The sequence below is a fragment of the Crocuta crocuta genome, unplaced genomic scaffold, assembly GCF_008692635.1.
Source record: "Crocuta crocuta isolate KB4526 unplaced genomic scaffold, BGI_CrCroc_1.0 scaffold478, whole genome shotgun sequence".
Lineage (NCBI taxonomy): Eukaryota > Metazoa > Chordata > Mammalia > Carnivora > Hyaenidae > Crocuta > Crocuta crocuta.
In genome coordinates, this window is record NW_027530981.1 from 170610 (window position 1) to 184112 (window position 13503).

The 13503-nt window shown below is 41.3% G+C and overlaps 1 protein-coding gene across 1 annotated transcript in view; it reads left to right on the forward strand.

The window, feature by feature from the left end:
• Positions 1 to 13503, forward strand: part of INO80D (INO80 complex subunit D) — a 63847-nt gene that overhangs the window by 272 nt on the left and 50072 nt on the right. The window lies entirely within an intron of this gene.

Below are 13503 nucleotides of genomic sequence, written 5' to 3' on the forward strand. Positions count from 1 at the left end.
TTTCGTCTCGAACTCCTCCGGGTCGCAAGCCCCCTTTCCTGGACGGTCCCCGCAGAGGGGAGAGACGAAGGGAGCGGCGAGGAGACTGTCATTAGAGGGGGCTGGATTTCTGGAGCAGCCCCCAGACGTGGGAGTTTCCCGTCCTATTTGGTCAGTGGCTGGTGAATCAGACACACGATCGGACCCCGAGGGGGAGACCCTGGTTGTCAGAACGCTCGGAAGCATTAAAAATTAGGAGGGAGAGGAGGTGGGCAGGGCAGCTCCCGAAACCAAGTCTACAGTTTAAGGAGGAGTAGTTTATTTATTCAGACAATAACTACTTGGATTGATGTGATATTCTTATGTCCGACCCTAGACATCGAAAAATGGGGATTTTTAAGGAAACTTGGTATTACCACAATTCAGAAGGGTCTGTGGAACAGCCCTCAGGGAACTGAACATAGCTGACACTGTGGTTTTGGTAATTTTTTTTTTCTGTGTTTAAACGGATTCAATTTTAGTTTTATTTTGGTGCCTCAAGCTTTGAAAGTTGCAAAAAAAAAAAAAAAAGTAAAGAGCTTAAATTTCCAGATCTAGATTTCCTGGTTTTCAGGGTTGGGATGTTTCCTGTGGCTACCCTTAACCACTTTCTGGTTGTTGTCTAGGATGGAAGTGGAAATGTGAATGTCCCCTGCCCCCGCGACCAGCCCCTGGGGTGGGCCAGTTTGCAAGTTAGTTTTCCTCTTTTTTGTTCTTTTTTTTTTTTCCCTCCCTTCTTTTTTTAGCGGCCCTAGGCCATTATGGTGTGTGTCTGTGTGTGTGTCCCACCCGGTGTCTGGCTGTAGTTCACAGAGGTGTTCCACATTCTAACCACACGCGCCCCCCGCCCCCTCACCGTTACCTAGTGCAAAGCTGGCACTTGAGAGCTATGGATGACCCATGACCTGGTCTGACTTCTTTTTTTTTTTTTTTAATATTTTTATTTATTTCTAGGAGAGAGAGAGAGAGAGAGACACGGCGTGAGCAGGGGAGGGTCAGAGAGAGAGAGAGTCACAGACTGAAACAGGCTCCAGGCTCTGAGCTGGCAGTCAGCACAGAGCCCGACGCGGGGCTCGAACCCACGAACCGCGAGATCATGACCTAAGCGAAAGTCGGACGCTTAACCGACTAAGCCACCCAGGCGCCCCAAGACCTGGTCTGACTTCTGTCAGGGGTGGAAGTGAGACTGCTCCTGTGATTCTTACCTGTCTGTCTTTTCCTTTTGTCTGCCTAAAATAAACTCCTTCTGTTTCCCCACAGTGATAGATATCCAGCCAGTTAGCATTTTACTTAAGGAAAGCTTGATATTTGAGGTATGGATTTCATACAGAAATGCAAATTACATTTAATGGTTGTTCAACGTTATCGATTAATCGAAATTGCTTATTGACTTGGACGTTCTCATGTACTTGTGTACCCAGAATTGTTACTTGTATTTTAGCTGGCCCTTATTTTTAGAGCATGTTGGATGGAAGAAATCGTTCAGTGATACTCTTTTCCTAGAACATTTTAGGATTAAAAAAAAAAACCTCTTTGCCCCATAATTTATCTTTAAAGTATATTACCGACTTCTCACATACGCAGGCTTTCCAAAACTGTGTATGTACAAATCCCAGAGTCTTTACTTGTTCCCACTCTATCCCAAACCTATAGAAATTTCCTAATCTAATTGCCTCATGGGCTACTCTAGTCCTGAAGGAATGGAGGATTTGGTAATTTTAAAAGTTATATTTTACTTGAAACTAATAAGACTTTCAGGGCAAATATTGAATTAATTTTAGATTGCTAAGGTAATATATGTTTCACTATTAAATATTCAGTTTCAAAAGAAGATGCTGATTGTAACTTTTAAGTGTGAAATAATCACGTTTTATTTCCTCTGAAAGACTGTACAAGGAAATTTGCATGCCCTCACCCCAGCTATGTTCCTCAAGAAATCCTATTACTACAATTTTGGAGAAATGAGATCTTAGTTTATATGAAAGGCTTTAAGATTTTGAAGTCGGAGCACTCAAACATGGTATCTCAAAAAAAATGCTGATCCATTCATTCTTACCTGAGCTGTTCCCCAGGGGTTAGTAGCTCTCACTGTCCAGGTTTGGATCAGTAGTTCTGGGTAATGAGAGGTCACTTATATCTGAGTACAGTTAGCAACAGTCTCAGACTTCTAACACCCCTCTCCCCTCCTCCCCCCTCCCACACCTGGTAACTTGTAAACAATAGATGAATGGGTGAGTCTGGGTTGGAGGCAGCAAATTGTCCCCAAAGCAGATACTCTGCAGAGTATACAATGGAGTCACATTTAAGTCCATTTAACTTATGCTAATACCACTCTGCTTTGCAAAACAAACAGGAATGGAATCTCCTTCCCACTACATCTGGTACAGGTCTGTCCCAGAGTCCTCACTGTAATGGCTAGTTTTAGACACTGCCTCTGGCTCTTTTGAAACACTTTCAGAGATAACTATTGACTAAAGCTTAACGTTAAAACCTTAGGCCTCGTTCTTTTCCACCTTGCACTTATTATGCCAGGCTACTTGGTTCTGATTCTTTCCCAGAACGTGATTGGTTTTTAAACAGCTTTTTGGTTCAATTTTATTTGTAGTGTGGTATCCTGCCGTCAGACACATTTGGACTGGGTGTTGGGTTCTGATCCCAGCTCTTCCACTGGGAGGGTTACTTAATGTAGAGTTTCTTTATCTGTAAAATGGAAATGGAACATTTTTTGATGTAAGGATTAGATGAGATGGCCCATGTGCTTGGCTCTTGGTAGGTGCTCATTAACTATTCTAACCCACCTTAACCTTTTTTTTTTTAAATTAAAACCATGTAAATACCATTTCTTTTATTTGTTTGCTTTTTCCTGACTACAAGTTATACAGGCTCACATTCATCCCACTCAGCCCAATCTGTCACGCTCAGGAGGTATAATCACTGTTAACATTTTTGGTTGTGTTTTCTCTCCTTGTGTGATTGGATGTGCATGCAGCTCAGTCTCAGGCTCTTGCATTTAACAGTGTTAAAGAGCGTGGAGATGGAGTTTGTGTTGGTTAAGTGTTTGGGCTCTGACCTCAGACTGGCCTGGAATCTCTCATGACTTGGACCAACTACTTAATTTTGTTAAGTCTCGGTTTCTTCATCTGTGCAGAGGGCTGACAATAATGCCTTTATCATAGGGTTGCCGTGACAGTTGAATGAGGAATTTCACTTAGTTTTTAGAATGGTGCCTGGTGCGTGACTTCCATATAATATTTTTCTCTAAAGATTTTTCAGGTTATGGATGTGTTTTCAACACCAATAAGTTCTTGGCTCCGTATGTATTACTAAGAATTTAATGCTAATACTGTATTTGAGTATGGATAGAATATTATAATTACCTTCACGGGGGAAATAAGTTTTTGTGCCACTGGCAAGTTAGCAGTATGTTCATAGAAGTTGCAGCGGCTTGATGGTGGTCTAGCTGTTGGATTCTGTGAGTTGGCAGATGTAAAGGACCGGTAAGTGCACCAGTAGGCAAGGAAAGGGGGTTCGCTTTACTTCTAGCTGCTCCTTTGGAAGCCTTATAGTTATCTGCCTGCTGGTGTGTGTGCTGCAGAGCTGTGAGGAAGTCTGTGACTTTGGTGGGCTCACCTTGGGACCCTGGGAGGTTTACCTGGGGCCATGGTGGGAGTTACCAGAACCCACGCTGTTTCATTCATTTACTGGATTAGTTTCCTCTTGGTCACTGTGGCCTTGTAATACGGAGACACATTCTCTGCCCTTGAGGAGTTTTTAGTCTAGTTGGGGGGAGGGCGAGGCTGACATTTACAACATTGAATGATAAGGGATAGATTAGCCTGGAGGAAGAGAACCTATTTATTCTGGCCTAGGGGTAAGCCTTAAAGAAAAGAAGGACTTTCCAGGCGTTCTAGACTTTTAGGGTTTCTGCCCTAAGCGAATGGGAGGAGTTAGAAAGGCATTCCGAGAGGTGGGACCTACTGGTACGAATAAATGCCTGAGGACAAAAGAGTGTTCTGTGTTGCAAATTGTAGGAGTTGTAGGAATAGGAATAAATAGTGGGAGGGGGAGAGGTCAGCTCTCCAGGTCCTGGGGAGTTTAAGTGATGGGCTCCAGAATTTGGATTCCTTTTACATTTGTGAGCAGAGCAGACCTTGAAGGGCTCTGGCCAAATAAATTATTTGTGTCTTAGAGGATCTGAGTTATACAAAGATTGAACTGAAGGAGGGCAAGACTGGAATAGACCAGAGAGGCAGCTGCTGAGAAGAGATGGAAGGTTTGAACTGAGGCATTGGCAGTGACAGTGGAGATGGAGACAAGTCAGTGGACAGGCTGGTCACAGAGGTAAAGTGGTCTGCATAGGTTGGCCAGATGTCAGTTTGGGGGTCATGCTGTGGAGAGGACAGCTGAAGCTGTAGAAGCAGAAACATTTGGCTTACTTTGGTTCTTAATCTTTTGGGGGAATCGGATGAACTCTGGATTCTTCTCCAGAAGAATGCATTTATGCGTGGTTACAATTTACATGTGGTTTGCAACTTGGGATCATAATCTGTAGTCTTGGGGTAGATGTAGAGCGGAAGATAAGATGGGCTGTAGAAATGTTTTGTTTGATTCACTTTATATATATAAAATTTGTGACTTTGTCACTGCTATTTCATAGATGAAGAAACCGATTGATAAAGTAACTTGCACCAGATCACACATCTCTATTTTAACAGTTTAATGAGAAATCTGGATATTTACCTTTTGAAAAATTGCTAAGATTTAGAAACCTTGGGTCTGCATTTATCCTTCTTCCTTCCTTCCTTTCTTCCTTCCTTCCTCTTTCTTTCCCTTTCTTTCTTTCTTTCTTTCTTTCTTTCTTTCTTTCTTTCTTTCTTTCTTTCTTTCCCTCTCTCTTTTCTTTTTTTATATCACAGCAACTTGCTAGAACTGGTTTGAGTCAGCTACCTTTAGATGAGCCAAAGTCTGTCCCTGTCCCACCCCTGTGGCCCAGTTAGGTATTTCAGCTTGCATCCCTACAAAATAAGAATAAGAGTCTTGGGGCGCCTGGGTGGCTCAGTTGGTTAAGCGTCCCACTTCGGCTCAGGTCATGATCTCATGGTTTGTGGGTTCCAGCCCCGCATCAGGCTCTGTACTGACAGTCAGCTCAGAGCCTAGAGCCTCCTTCAGATTCTGTGTCTCCCTCTCTCTTTGACGCTGCCCTGCTCACGCTGTCTCTCTCTTTCTCAAAAATAAAACATTAAATTGTTTTTAAAGAATAAGTCTTGGGGAACATTGACATTTTAAGTGTGGGAGCAAGAGAAAGGAAGCCACAGAGCTGCCAGAAAGCTTTTCAAGAAAGAGAAGGTGGTCAACAGTATGAAACACTGCAGAGAGGTTAAGTAAGATAAGGATGGAAAAGTGTATGTGGAATTTAGCAACAGAGAGGCCATTAGTTTCAGGTTCTTAGAACAAAAACTTTGAGGACTATAGCTATAACTTAGTTTTTCTTCTGGTCCTGCAGTATAGGGTTTCTGTCGCAATCCTGAGTGACCGTGGCTTGGATGGGGACTCACAAGCCTTTGTTGTAAAGGTTTATTAAGTGGAACTCATCAGTGCTGCAACCAAATCAAGCACTGCTTCGTTCCCTGATATTTCGCATCACGAGAATATCAGGATATAGAGACTCTATAGAATGTAGAAAGTATTTTTAACATTGGATTTTTAATATANTTTGTGTCTTAGAGGATCTGAGTTATACAAAGATTGAACTGAAGGAGGGCAAGACTGGAATAGACCAGAGAGGCAGCTGCTGAGAAGAGATGGAAGGTTTGAACTGAGGCATTGGCAGTGACAGTGGAGATGGAGACAAGTCAGTGGACAGGCTGGTCACAGAGGTAAAGTGGTCTGCATAGGTTGGCCAGATGTCAGTTTGGGGGTCATGCTGTGGAGAGGACAGCTGAAGCTGTAGAAGCAGAAACATTTGGCTTACTTTGGTTCTTAATCTTTTGGGGGAATCGGATGAACTCTGGATTCTTCTCCAGAAGAATGCATTTATGCGTGGTTACAATTTACATGTGGTTTGCAACTTGGGATCATAATCTGTAGTCTTGGGGTAGATGTAGAGCGGAAGATAAGATGGGCTGTAGAAATGTTTTGTTTGATTCACTTTATATATATAAAATTTGTGACTTTGTCACTGCTATTTCATAGATGAAGAAACCGATTGATAAAGTAACTTGCACCAGATCACACATCTCTATTTTAACAGTTTAATGAGAAATCTGGATATTTACCTTTTGAAAAATTGCTAAGATTTAGAAACCTTGGGTCTGCATTTATCCTTCTTCCTTCCTTCCTTTCTTCCTTCCTTCCTCTTTCTTTCCCTTTCTTTCTTTCTTTCTTTCTTTCTTTCTTTCTTTCTTTCTTTCTTTCCCTCTCTCTTTTCTTTTTTTATATCACAGCAACTTGCTAGAACTGGTTTGAGTCAGCTACCTTTAGATGAGCCAAAGTCTGTCCCTGTCCCACCCCTGTGGCCCAGTTAGGTATTTCAGCTTGCATCCCTACAAAATAAGAATAAGAGTCTTGGGGCGCCTGGGTGGCTCAGTTGGTTAAGCGTCCCACTTCGGCTCAGGTCATGATCTCATGGTTTGTGGGTTCCAGCCCCGCATCAGGCTCTGTACTGACAGTCAGCTCAGAGCCTAGAGCCTCCTTCAGATTCTGTGTCTCCCTCTCTCTTTGACGCTGCCCTGCTCACGCTGTCTCTCTCTTTCTCAAAAATAAAACATTAAATTGTTTTTAAAGAATAAGTCTTGGGGAACATTGACATTTTAAGTGTGGGAGCAAGAGAAAGGAAGCCACAGAGCTGCCAGAAAGCTTTTCAAGAAAGAGAAGGTGGTCAACAGTATGAAACACTGCAGAGAGGTTAAGTAAGATAAGGATGGAAAAGTGTATGTGGAATTTAGCAACAGAGAGGCCATTAGTTTCAGGTTCTTAGAACAAAAACTTTGAGGACTATAGCTATAACTTAGTTTTTCTTCTGGTCCTGCAGTATAGGGTTTCTGTCGCAATCCTGAGTGACCGTGGCTTGGATGGGGACTCACAAGCCTTTGTTGTAAAGGTTTATTAAGTGGAACTCATCAGTGCTGCAACCAAATCAAGCACTGCTTCGTTCCCTGATATTTCGCATCACGAGAATATCAGGATATAGAGACTCTATAGAATGTAGAAAGTATTTTTAACATTGGATTTTTAATATAGATTATATGGTTTATTCTTAGTGGATTCTGTTACTCTAGCCCCAAGAAGGTGGGAGGGCCTGACTTAATGGAGAATTACACTATACCATTCAGAAAACCACTAGCAGCTGGAGAGTGCATTTTAGCCCTGCAGATTCTAGATTAAAATGATAATACCAATAAACTACTACTTACTGCTTCTAATAGTTGTTAAGATTAAGTGATTACTATGTGCTGGGTACCATGCTAAGTACGGTTCATGAAATACCTAATTTAATTCTCCTGAACGGCACAGTGAGGTGCATACTATTACAGTCCTCTCTTTTACATAGAAAACTGGAACCTGATTACTTGCCCAAGGTCACACACCAAGTACTTAGCAGAACCAGACTGGAGCACCATCTCTGACACATGCTAGAGCCCGGGAATGTCCCCTGCCACAAAAACCATCCTTATCTTTCTAATAAGTCAGCCAAGGAACTCAACTAGCTTAAGGGCCATGTTAACTTAAATTCATAATGCAGACTCATTTGTACAGCAAAGTATTTGGCACATATTAGATACTCAATAAGCATTTATTTCATTTATTTTTAAATATTTTAATTATGCTGAATATAATTTATGTTTTGGGGTGATAGGCAATTTTTCTCACTGATCTTTCTCTTCCGATCACATCAATGGGGAGAGTTTCATCTTTTCTTAATTTTACCGCTTTTCACGTTGCTATGTGCGATGTTAGTTGCTGTTGTTGTTTTTTATTTTTATTTTTAAAAAAATTTTTTAAATGTTTTATTTATTTCTAGGCGAGAGAGGGAGAGAGAGCGTGAGCAGGAGAGGGTCAGAGAGCGAAGGAGTCACAGACTCCGAAACAGGCTCCAGGCCCTGAGCTGGCAGTCAGCACAGAGCCCGACGCGGGCCTCGAACCCACGAACCGCGAGATCATAACCTAAGCGAAAGTCGGACGCTTACCCGACTAAGCCACCCAGGTGCCCCAGTTGCTGTTTTTTAAATCAGTATACTCCGCTGTCTTGTATCTCACTACCTTTTTATGCTCCGTGAAGTTGAATTAAAACTTCCTTCAAAAAAAGCTTAAGGGGCATTTAGGTGACTCAGAAGGTTAACTCTAGATTTTGGCTCAGGTCCTGGCCCCAGGGTCATAGGATCAGGCCACGCCTCGGGCTCATAGAGCCTGCTTAAGATTTTCTCTCTCCCTCCTCCCCTCTCCCTGACTCCTGCGTGTGCACTGTCAGTCTCTCTCTCTCAAAAAAAAAATAAAAATAAAATAATTTTAAAAAGCTTAAGATGGGGAGAAAAGTCTTTTGAGCCTTGAAAGTATAGGACTCTGGGACAAGTAAATGTTTTTTTCATCGTATTAAATTCATTAAGAAAGCTAACATTTTGGGAATTAAGGTGCTCGATTAAAAAAAAAATTGTAAGGTATGTTGTAGGTCTAGGCTCCTAAATGGGGCTAAACTATAAAATTACAGAGAGCAATTAGGGGACTATGCTGCGGCAGTGAAATGAACATGCTTCTGAAACCTGAGACTCAGAAGAACAGTAATGACATACAGAGTTTCCGCATGGATGCGGTACAGTGGCAGTCCCAAAGAGAATAATGTTCATATTTTGGTCAGATTGGTTTATGTGTTGCTGTGGGAAAACTGAAAGGGCCATAGGTTGCTTTGTAGCTCGTCTTCCTTTTCTTCCTGCTAATATCTTCTTCCTCTGTATTTGCAAGAAGAAACTATGGAAAGGAAGTGTTTTCTTTTCCAGTTAAACTCAGCATATAATATAATGTCAAGGAAGGGTTTTTTCTTTGTTTAAAGTTTTTATACCTAACCATTATTTCCCACTCTTGAATTCCAGTATGTGGGTGGATATGTTTGCTCTGGAAATATTAATTCTATGAGACTATTCTCAAGAATGATTACTTTTGCTTTTAGTAACAAATAAGGGCATATATTCTGCTGCTCTTTAGTGCTTAATTACTTGCATTGTGTTCTTTAAGGGAGCACAGATCCATTTATAGTCCAAACAAGTTATTTCCATAGCTGAAGATAATATGTACTATTGCCGTTAATAAATTGAGTGTGGTTAGGATTTTTTAAAATCTTTTTTCAAGTGATACTGATCATGTGTTTAAAAGTAGAGCTTCGATATAGCTTTTCTTCATGGATTGGACTTTAAGAATTTGATTAAGACCACGTGGACTTTGCACGCTTCCTCTCCTTATATCTTCCAACAAATGTTAAGGAGTGAAGGCTATGTGAACTTCGCCTTTGGACTATGTGAACTTCAGTTGTAAGAGGCTACATGTAAAAAATCAAAGAAAAGTAAGGTTTTTTTTCCTGAGATCTGCCTTAGTGCTTTTGTTATGATTTCTTCTTTCATTAAAAACTTACTAGTATAGAGAAGACCAGATGAATAGTTGTGTCCAGTTTATAGACAAAGCGATTTTGATATTAAATAATAATTCATTTAGAAGGAAGTTAGATTTCAAAAGCACAGGGCCATTTTCCTCCTTTCTTTCCTCTTATGGTATATAAAGTGAGTCTGAATACATTACGGAATTGGAAATATTAAGTATGAAGATTAGATTGAGCATTTAAAAGAGGGATTTGAAAATGGCGAAGTGTTGGTTATTCAAAAGGAAGATAGAACGATATAGAGTTGGCTTATTAGTAGAACTTTAAAATATTAAAAATCAAATGGGAAGAAAAAAATCACAGGTAGATAGAAAAAAATAAGGTTAAAGAGCAGATGTTTATAAGATGTTGAAATTAAACACCTTCTGTAATGTCTTAGAGGTCATTAGTGAGAGCTTTGGCACCTTGTGGCAAATACTGAAGAGGTTAGGTGAGTAGATAGTGAATTCTTTGAGTTAGGAAGAAGTTGAATATGGGGTGCTGGGGTAGCTGAGTTTGTTAAGTGTCGCCCCTTGATTTTGGCTCAAGTCATCTTACAGGAGAGAGATGGAGCGCCTTGCGGGGCTTGGGGCCTAGTGCGGAGCCTGCTTAGGATTCTCTCCTGCTCCATCCCTCCGCTGCTCTCTTTCCTTCAAAAAAAAAGGGGGGGGGTTGAATAGGCAGATTTGAAGGCATTCGTTTACTATTTTTAAATGTTTTTTGTGTTTTACTTTTTATTTTCAAGACAGAGCATGCATATGTGTCGGGGAGGGGCAGGAGAGAGAATCTCAAGCGGGCCTCAGGCTCAGCATAGAGCCCTTTGCAGTGGAGCTAGAAGCTGGGAGCCAGAAGTGGGTCTGGATCCCATGATCCTGGTATCTGACCTGAGCCCAAATCTAGAGTTAGACGCTCTCAAGAGTTCTATGCTCAACCGACTGAGCCACCCAGGTGTCCCAGAATAGTTTTAGATTACAGAAAAATTACAAGGTTACTTTTTTCTTATTTAAAAAAAATTTATTTTAAATGTTTATCTGTTTTTGATAGAGAAAGAGAGAGAGACAGTGTGAGTGGGGGAGGGGCAGATAAGGAAACAGAATCCAAAGCAGGCCCCAGGCACAGAGCCTGATGTGGGGCTCCAACCCAAGAGCTGTGAGATCATGACCTGAGCTGAAGTCGACTCTTAATTACTGAGCCACCCAGGTGCCCCTAAAATTTCTAAATTTTTTTTTTTAATTTTTTTTTTAATGTTTTATTTATTTCTAGGAGAGAGAGAGAGACAGCGTGAGCAGGGGAGGGTCAGAGAGAGAGGGAGTCACAGACTGAAAACAGGCTCCAAGCTCTGAGCTGGCAGTCAGCACAGAGCCCGACGCGGGGCTCGAACCCACGAACCGCGAGATCATGACCTAAGCGAAAGTCGGACGCTTAACTGACTAAGCCACCCAGGCGCCCCTAAAATTTCTAAATTATACTAGCTTTCTCTTGGTGTATGACTGTGGCTATTAGAAATTATCGTATAGACTGTCTGAAGTGCCAATTTAGTGATTTTGAATTATTTAATGATCCGTAGTGACTCTCATAACCTTTGTTTTAGGTAGATCACCTGGAATTAAGAATTACGGTCACAAGAGCGATTTATGTAAGCGGCATCTATTTATTGAGCACCTATTAACTTCTGGACACTGTGCTAGGCTCTGGGATATAATGGTGAACAGAAAATGGTTTGTCCCTCTGGGAACTTAGTTTTTAGGAGAGAAGACAACAGAAGAAGAGGCAGTTACAGTGGAATGTGATGGTTACCAAAACAGGGAAGTGTACGGAATACCTCACAGGAGTGTATGCCTGCCTCAGCCTTTGGGAACCTGTGTGTGGTCTTGACTGAGCTGAGTTCTGTAGGATTGGACTAGGACTGACCGCTGGGGTGGGGGTGGGGGGCACAGACAGGGAAAGATGTCCACTGCTCTGGACAGAGGAAGCAACTTCTTAGATTCCATGAGACCAGAGGGGCCTGGGCTTCTCAGAGCTGTGCTTAATTTTCATTCAGTTAACACTATGTTATATTAGTTAAAAATTGTGTCTTTTACTATTATGTTTTCCACAGCTTCTGAGAAAATGATGGACTTTTCACAAGTGATTAATAAATACTTGCCATTAAAGCTAGAGTCATGTAGATTTCACATAGAGAAATGAATCAAGTTTATTAAGTATTTATTTATTTTTTTTTTTTAAATTTATTTCCAGGAGAGAGAGAGAGAGACAGCGTGAGCAGGGGAGGGTCAGAGAGAGAGGGAGTCACAGACTGAAACAGGCTCCAGGCTCTGAGCTGGCAATCAGCACAGATCCCGACGCGGGGCCCGAACCCACGCACCGCGAGATCATGACCTAAGCGAAAGTCGGACGCTTAACCGACTAAGCCACCCAGGCGCCCCTATTAAGTATTTATTCTTAAATAAATGAAATTTATTTATTTTGAGAGAGAGGGGGGGAAAGAGAGAATCCCAGTTGCTCAGTGCAGGGCTTAAACTCACGAACCATGGGATCATGATCTGAGCCAAAGTCGGGTACTTAACTGACTGAGCCATCCAGGTGCCCCAAGTTTATTAATTTTTTTAAATAGCATATTGATTCTTTAAAATAAAAAATAATAGATTACAAAAGTAATAGTTTTCAATAGATTGGGTAATCCATTTGTTTTATGATTTTGGTTTTATTTTGGTATATTTTACTATACCGAATTTTCAAATATATAGAGAACTGACATCTTTGTTCTCTTAAACCAACTAGAAGTAAAAAGCTGAGAAACAAAAGCAGCTCATTCTTTGATAAGTAACAAAACTTTGTAACCAGAATATGTGAATTAATGCTGCTAAGTGCAGGGAAAATTGAATCGAGGTAAGAGGATGCTAGGAGAGCATGAACACGGGCAAAGTGAGGATGCAGCTTGCTCCCAAGTAGCTGACACACCTCGGGAGCAAAACCAATAACCCACCTGTGTGGAATGGCAGAGTTGGTATGTACATTGGCTCCCTGAATGGCCGGCCGGAGGTAGGGCTGAATTACAGACTACAGTGATACTACTTTTGCAAGAAGTTTAGAGTAGAGGAGAAACCGGCAGCAAGCAGCCTTACAACTGCTGATCTTAGACAACTGAAGAGAAATAAAGCCAACATTATCATCCCCCTGAAAATCTATGGCATTTGGGTCTCTGTGAGTTGGGGAGCCGAGTTCAGCAATGAGTCAAGCTTCAAGGGAGAGTGTTGGTGATAATCATTTCCAGAAACAGCACAGCAAGTGAAAATTATGAACATAGTTCCCTGTGGTGAGAGGTGGTGTGTGGAGTTGGGGGGTGAGACGGCTTCTCTGAAGCAGGAGTTTAAAGATGAGACAAAGCTCAAGAAATCAATGATTAGACAATGGGAAGAGAAGAGTGAGCTGATGGATCAGGTTACAAAAGAAAAAATACATACATAGTCATTATAGAAATGAAGGTCACTTTCAAAGCAGCAGATATACACTCTTCTTACTGGGAATAAAGGAGGTAAGCTTGTGAGATTTGAGCAATCCAAAATGGAAAAAGTAAGCATTGAGATTAGGGGGTGGTAGATATGGAACACAGTAAGTCTCACATACCAATAATTGATACTCCTGAAGAATAGAATCATTGAAGCAGAAATCATTTATCAAGACATTAAGGAAGAGTTTCCCATAAAAAAACACTTGAAATTCTAGAGTGGTTTCTAATCTTTAAATGTAAAGACTTATTATTAAGTCAAAATGGGAAAAAAAAAAATCAAGCCCCCTATAAAATAAAGTGGGCTGGCCTGTTAGGCTTTTCCATTCTATAGGGTATGAAAATAAAACACAAA